Below are 8,062 nucleotides of genomic sequence, written 5' to 3' on the forward strand. Positions count from 1 at the left end.
TATTATATAGATTCATTTGTGTAAAGAGGAGCACATATTTATATATCTGCATGTGTACATATGCATGAAAACATCCTAAAAGAATGCACAGGAAACAGATACTTCTAGAGTAATATGCAGGAAAATGTTTCTCTAGAACAGAACATAGGAGTCTAGACTAGGAGAGCTATTCCTATGACCTACCCTTTTGTACCACTTAAAGTTTTTCAGTGTATTTATCATTTCCCTAATGACATCTTAAAAATTCCCTCCTTCGTGTAATCTGAAGATTTCATCAACCAATTTCCCCAGCAATGTTTCAGAGCATCACAAAAGGTAAATGCAGAATGACCATAACAGAAATCAGAGATCAAAAATTAACTCTCACTGGCCGAGCCAGCTGCGGGCCCTCAGCGCGCCGTGCCTCCTCTTCTGCTGGTCAGCTATGGCTGCCGTGAAGACCCTGAACCCCAAGGCCGAGGTGGCCCGCGCCCAGGCGGCGCTGGCGGTCAACATCAGCGCGGCCCGGGGGCTGCAGGCCGTGCTGAGGACCAACTTGGGGCCTAAGGGCACCATGAAGATGCTCGTGTCTGGTGCTGGAGACATCAAGCTTACTAAAGATGGCAATGTGCTGCTTCATGAAATGCAAACTCAACACCCAACAGCCTCCCTAATAGCCAAAGTAGCAACAGCCCAGGATGACATAACTGGTGATGGTACCACATCCAATGTCCTAATCATTGGAGAGCTACTGAAACAGGCGGATCTCTACATTTCTGAAGGTCTTCATCCCAGAATAATAACAGAAGGATTTGAAGCTGCAAAGGAAAAGGCACTTCAGTTTTTGGAACAAGTCAAAGTAAGCAAAGAAATGGACAGGGAAACACTTATAGATGTGGCCAGAACATCTCTACGTACAAAAGTGCATGCTGAACTTGCTGATGTCTTAACAGAGGCTGTAGTGGACTCGATTTTGGCCATTAAAAAAACAGATGAACCTATTGATCTCTTCATGGTTGAAATCATGGAGATGAAATATAAATCTGAAACTGATACAAGCTTAATCAGAGGTCTTGTTTTGGACCATGGGGCACGGCATCCTGATATGAAAAAAAGAGTAGAAGATGCATACATCCTCACATGCAATGTGTCGTTAGAGTATGAAAAAACAGAAGTGAATTCTGGGTTTTTTTTACAAGAGTGCAGAAGAGAGAGAGAAACTCGTAAAAGCTGAAAGAAAATTCATTGAAGATAGAGTTAAAAAAATAATAGAACTGAAAAAGAAAGTCTGTGGTGATTCAGATAAAGGATTTGTTGTTATTAATCAAAAGGGAATCGACCCCTTTTCCTTAGATGCTCTTGCGAAAGAAGGCATAGTAGCTCTACGTAGAGCTAAAAGGAGAAATATGGAAAGGCTGACTCTTGCTTGTGGTGGAGTAGCTCTAAATTCTTTCGATGACCTAAATCCTGATTGTTTGGGACATGCAGGACTTGTCTATGAGTATACATTGGGAGAAGAGAAATTCACTTTCATTGAGAAGTGTAACAATCCTCGCTCTGTCACATTATTGATCAAAGGACCAAATAAGCACACACTCACTCAAATCAAAGATGCAATAAGAGATGGCTTGAGGGCTGTTAAAAATGCTATTGATGATGGCTGTGTAGTTCCGGGTGCGGGTGCAGTGGAAGTGGCAATGGCAGAAGCCTTGATTAAATATAAGCCCAGTGTAAAGGGGAGGGCCCAGCTGGGAGTTCAAGCATTTGCTGATGCATTGCTCATTATTCCCAAGGTTCTTGCTCAGAACTCTGGTTTTGACCTTCAGGAAACACTAGTTAAAGTTCAAGCAGAACATTCAGAATCAGGTCAACTTGTGGGTGTGGACTTGAACACAGGTGAGCCAATGGTAGCCGCCGAAGTAGGCATATGGGATAACTATTGTGTAAAGAAACAGCTTCTTCACTCTTGCACTGTGATTGCCACCAACATCCTCCTGGTTGACGAGATCATGCGAGCTGGAATGTCTTCTCTGAAAGGTTGAATTTGAAGCTTCCTTTGTGTCATCTGAATCATGAAGACTACAGAGAGACCTTAAGGATATAGCTATGGAATTTTTGTCCAAGCTTCAAATAATTTTAAAAAGCATTTTCTTTCCCCATATTAAAAGAGAATATTGATACTTAAATTCTGAAGTTCTGAAATTAAAATTACAGTATTTTTTTTAATTGCACTGCAGTGTACACACATTAAGTAGGCTATTTATACCCAGTGAACCAGATGTTTTGCTTTAGCTTCAGTGATGTAAAAGTACCATGTTAAATAAGTATGTTATCTACCTTGTTATTAAATGTTCCTTGAAAAAAAAAAATTAACTCTCACTGCTTCACAATTTCCAGAAATCGGCCTGATGAAAAGAGGAAAATCTGACATGAAACTTTTGAGTTACCTCCTGAAACTGATACTGTAGGTTTTCAGCCCACGTAGATGAGAGAGATTTAGTTTATGATCCTTAAAAAATCAAATCAAATAAGTTTAATGCTTATTTGTGCAACTTCTTTCTTCCCATGTTTTTCTACCTCAAAAACTGCCACTGTCAAGCTACTCTAGCTCCTACTCTGAAAAGGCTTTCTACAGCATTTGCCTCCTGAGCATGGATATAACATTCCAGAATGCCTGTGCCTAAACCTTACAGTGAACAGACACTACTTCTGCAAGACTTCCTCACTTCATACTATTGGAATAGTGGCCCCTTTACTCAAGAACAAGGTCAACTCCATGCTGGAATAATGAACATATTGACTAAGAAGCTTTTGTTCTTATTGTGAGAGGAAGTTATATTTTAAATTTTTTTACAATACTAACTAAGCATCTCTTGAAATCCTTCTTTCTATATTCACATGGGGAAGAGAAGAATAACCACCAAAGATGCCTATGTCCTAGCCCTTGGATGTGTGAAAATGTCACGTTACATGACAAATTATGGAAACAAATTATACTAAGCTATTTTAAGGCTCTAAGTGGAAGTAAAGTTGCTAATCAGCTGTCCTTAAAATAGGGAGATTGCACTGGATTATCCAGGTGGGCCCAATGTAATGAAAAAGTTCTCAAAGTAGAAGTGGAAAATAGAAGAGGAGTTAGTTTCAGAGTGACTTGATGTGAGAAAGACCCGACTGGCCATTGCTAGCTTTGAAAATGGAAGAGGACTACAAGCCAAGGCATGTGAGCAGCCTCTAGAAACTAGAAAAGATGAGGAAATGGATTCCCCCATAGAGCTTCTGGAAGAAATGTACCCTGCTAACACCTTGATTTTAGACCAGTATAGCTCTATGAGACCTGTATCAGACTTCTAACCTACAGAACTGTAAGGTAATAAATGTGTATTATCTAGTCACTAAGTTTATGGTAATTTGTTGTAGCAACAATAGTAAACTAATAAAATATGTTTATTCCATAGTGTTTAATGATATAGAGCATGAGGGTCTCATACTCAGGACATAAACCAGTTTTATTGACAAGCCTGGAAAAGAAACCTGAGATGCAGACTCCACAGACATGATCAAGTCAAATCACTTTTTCTCAGAGCAAATGAATGTTAAAAATCCTCTTAATAATGAAGCACACAATTAACATCAGAAGATCAAAGAATGGATCATGCTTCAATTGGATGTGAAATAAGTTGCATGTAAGAAAAACAACCTAATCATGCCTGCATGCACAACCCTTCCACAGGACTTTTCTACCTTTTATCTGGTGAGACTGCACTGTTGTCCTAGTACTTTCTTTACCCTCCCTACGTGAAACATAACTAGGGATTTTTTTCCCCTGAAAGGCTGACCAGATGCAATACCTATTTCACCAAGGGTGAAACAGGGCAGAGGAAGAGACTATTAAGAATAACACACACACAACATTATTTAGCATGACTCAACAACAAAAAATTTTTCCAAGAAAAAAATGTATCAATAATTGATCATATTAATTGTATCAAGCATTTCAGGGAAAGAGTATGTGCATAAGAATGGCTGAGAATACAACTTATCCAACTCTATCCTTATAACTGTGTGATAGTTGCTTGTACTATATCAAATACCACTTTCATTAATATCATTTAAATGTAAAGGAATATGGACAAGAACCTTGTCTGAGGTGTCATCACTTTGTCCTAATTCTCTCAAACCATTCTTCTGAAAGAATGGTGCAGACAGCAAGCATGTCTTGAATTAGATGTTGGAAGAAAAGTGGATAATAAAACTTGCACTTTTTTTGTTGTTGCTTAATAGGTCATCCCTACATTTAACAGTAAGTGTTGGTCCTGCTTATTTTTTAAAATAGTACATCCAGACTTAAAAGAGGACTTACACCAGAAGTTATTCGTTATGTTAGTCTATGTTCATCATTTTTTTTCACTCAGTTATTCCACAAAAGATTGTCTTTTATTAGCAACTGTGAAGCTGCACCACATGCATTACATTTATAAATGAGATGTTGGTGTCACTATCACAAAAGGTTCAGAGGGAAGCTGAAGAGTATGGTATTACCATGGTGACCTGCTGTCATGGTGAGCTCCCCAGGGCCAATGGGCCACAGAAAAACCATTAGGAAGCTCTCCTTCAGAGACATGTTGTTGTTTCTTACTTAATCACTTAAAGAATGATCAGAGCCACAAAGTCAAGGAAGCAATCACTCTTCTCTATTACAAAGAATGAAATGAGAGTCTCTGGGCTCCTCTACAACCATTTGTATGTAACCTTGAGAAAGGCTTCCCCATGTCTGGTTGGAAAATTACATTAGCAAGAGAGAAAAGGTTTTATAAATGCCAAGGGGTACAGTAGCTCATTATTAGCTCGTTTGCTCCCTTTTAAGTTCCTGTAGTTTTCTGTTTCATCCATTTGGAAAGACAGGAGGATATGATTGGGCGGTTAGAGAAGAGTGGCCTGAGGGACTGAGATGTCTCTTCCTTAAAAAACAGGGCAGCTTCACACAGAAGAATTCTGTAGCAATAACAGATTTTCTTACAAAGCTCTGTCACTCCTTGTTTGTTTGTAATTGCCATTCAAACTAAAAGAAACAAATAAGGGGATCACTAAAAATATGGGAAGATATTTGTTAGAAGCCACATTAAAACTATCTTTTAAGAGATAATAAAATTGTGAGGAAAGACTTTTCCATTAACTCTGGGAATTTGCTTTGCTGCTACTACTTCTGTGCTTTTAGCTTTTGGATTCAGTTTTATCAGTCAGTATGTATTTATTTCCTTTATATTTTATAATATATGTATGCATGTTGTCTGAGGCATCAAACATTTTATGAATAACATTTGGAAATGAGTACGGTTGACAATAGCCAGTTAATGCTAGCCTAGCAGCCTTCCAAGTACTAATATACTATAATATAAAACCAATTTGTTCAGACTATTAGCAAAGTAAAGCACGTATTCGTCAATTTTTTAAGTGAGCTGCTACAGGATGATTTCTCAAGGGCATTAGCCAACTAATATTGCTGACGTCAACAGTAACCATGGTTTAAATTTATGCTATCATGAACATAGGTTAAGGGAAATTGGTATTGAGTCATTATCAAAAGTTAACCCCAGCAAGAACTGGTTATATTTGATTTATTGCATGGCTACAGAATGTACCTTTAATCTGAGCCAGAAATTTTCCAAATTCATGTTGCTGGTCAAAAGAAGTCTGAGACAAATAGACATAAATTGCGATTACTAATGTAAGAGAGTATAAAGCTCATTAATCAGACATGAACTAAGTCAAGTGGTTATGTCTATATGAACACATATTTAGAGGTATACATTTTCTTTAAAAATCAACTTATGAAAGAAAAAGTCAACTTATGGTGAAAAAAGTTTTGGAAATAAAGTATATAAGGAAACTGAATTTTTTTCTTTTTGTCTCTTTTCTTATCTAAAAGCATTTTTTCTTTTGTTTAGGAATGTAAAACTATAGTATATTTAATTTGGTTGTCCCTAATATCATTTTCTTCTTATTTCTGAAACATTATTACCTAGAAATGAAAAAACACATAGGAAATTTTTCTAATGGGGAAGAGGTTGGGGGGGGAAAAATCTGGTAAATTATCCAATTTTTACTAAGCTAACAAAACCTCACAACTTTCTGCATATATATCATATATATATATATATATATATATATATATATATATTTCTAAATTTGAAATTTTTCCAAGGTGTCACTTTTCCTTTGACTCAAGTACATTTATCCATGTGTATCTAAACACATACTCGTTTATCTTAGGATTTTTTCCAATTAAATTGCAAAGTGGCAAACATTTCAAACCTAGAGCAGGGTGTTCTCATTTATTATTGAAAGAACATGGTGATCTCCAAATACATCCATACATACACAGAGAGAGACACATCATGGACTCAGACCCAGGGAAAGGTTGCAAGTATTTGCTCAGTTACCATGAGCTAGGAGAGGGTCAGTAACTTACTTAGAGACTCAAAAGGTTATCATCCACAAAATAAATTAAAGCATAGGCTGACTGACTATCCAGGAAGGATAGATTGTGACAAGGCCAATGTTAGGCACGTCTCCTCTTTGCAGTGGGTCTTTGCAGCCTCAGAACTCCTTTTTGTGAAGAGAGAGGGCAGCAGTAGGAAAGAGAACTGATGGAAAGGGCTGCCCACGATTGTCCTCGCTCTCCAGATGGAAGCAAGCTCTGGGCTACAAGCCAAATCTGAGGGATCACAAACACTCCACAAAACTAGAGATCAGAACATTCAAAACCATCCTGTCCTTTCAACACAACTCTACATCTCCTAGCCTAAGGATAAGCTCAAAACCACTAGCCTAAAATGTGTATGTCTTGCAGAGTTTTGTAGTCCTCAGAATAAGTCTGAGGCAGAATGCTGAATATGCAAAGATTAAGTTCTGATCTATTCTGGGATCATGGCATGTCTAACCATATACTCTGATATTGTAATCAATTAAATTGAACCATTACTTATTATTAATTTACGATTCTTTAAATACAAGGATTAATAAGGCAAAATAGAAGTTGATTTAGTACATAATTATTTCCCCAAAATGCGTGGTCCCAAAGTGATTGCTGTGAACTAGAAATTACAAGAAATCCATGGTCAACCCTAGCAAGAAACCAGTTTCTCATTCAGCCAAGCAGTCATTTGTTCATTCATGGAGTCATATTACCTGTGAGTTACCTAATATGCCAGAGAAGATTTTCTAGGTTGGTTGCCAGCCAGAGAAAGGTAATTTAAATTAGTCTAAGACTCTTCAGAGGCAGAAACAACACAGAGGAGACACAAGTGACCTGAAAGCACAGCCACCATCACCATGAGCATACCAACAAGCCCAAGAGTGAGATGACCCTGGAGGAGCTGCAAAAGTGGGAGGAGGAGGAGTTTAACACTAGTCCATTCTCTGTGCTCACACATCAGTCAGGAACTACGCCTAAGGGCTTATCCACTGTGGCAATAACAAGGAGCTCCTGAACTGTGTGAAGGCCATTGACAAGCACTGTGACACAGTGCTGGAAAATGTGAAGGAGATGTAGACCAAGATCCCCAAGAAAGCAAAGGTAAGAAGTCCAAGCCAGTAAACAAGGACAACTACATCTCCGATATGTTCCTTTGAAGAGACCTAGTCATCGCAGTCTTGCAGAACCCACTCATTGATGGCAAGTAGGGGCCTCCACCCCACTGTCAGAAATCACTCCACCATCCTGCAAAGGCCTGTCCTTAATGATGGCAATATTCAGTCCTATGTTTTTCTTTATAAATACACAAATAAAGTTTTGAAGAAAGAAAAGATGGAAGGAAATGGAAAAGGGAGGAAGACAGTGACAGAGAGAGGGAAAGAAGGAAAAAGAATAAAAACCAGAATGTGGAAAGGACAGCCTCAGAGGTGCCTGGTACCAGGGACTTTAGTGATGCTTCCTGGTATTTCTTCTTGTGATTCTCTATGCTTTTCTCTGTGTTCTGGTTTCTTTCTGACCATTTCCAACAAGCATGAAAGCTGCCCACTTGTAGCTTTAGACCTACATCCTTACAATCTGAGAAACCAAAATCTCAAGCTCTGGTTAGAA

General features: G+C 38.2%; 2 pseudogenes; both read left to right on the forward strand.

The window, feature by feature from the left end:
• The first annotated feature begins 416 nt into the window (after positions 1-416).
• Positions 417-2,342, forward strand: LOC480059 (annotated as a pseudogene).
• A 4,986-nt stretch (positions 2,343-7,328) lies between these two features.
• Positions 7,329-7,662, forward strand: LOC100688557 (annotated as a pseudogene).
• The last annotated feature ends 400 nt before the right edge of the window (positions 7,663-8,062 follow it).

The sequence above is a fragment of the Canis lupus genome, chromosome 7 (assembly GCF_011100685.1).
Source record: "Canis lupus familiaris isolate Mischka breed German Shepherd chromosome 7, alternate assembly UU_Cfam_GSD_1.0, whole genome shotgun sequence".
In the NCBI taxonomy this organism is placed as follows: Eukaryota; Metazoa; Chordata; class Mammalia; order Carnivora; family Canidae; genus Canis; species Canis lupus.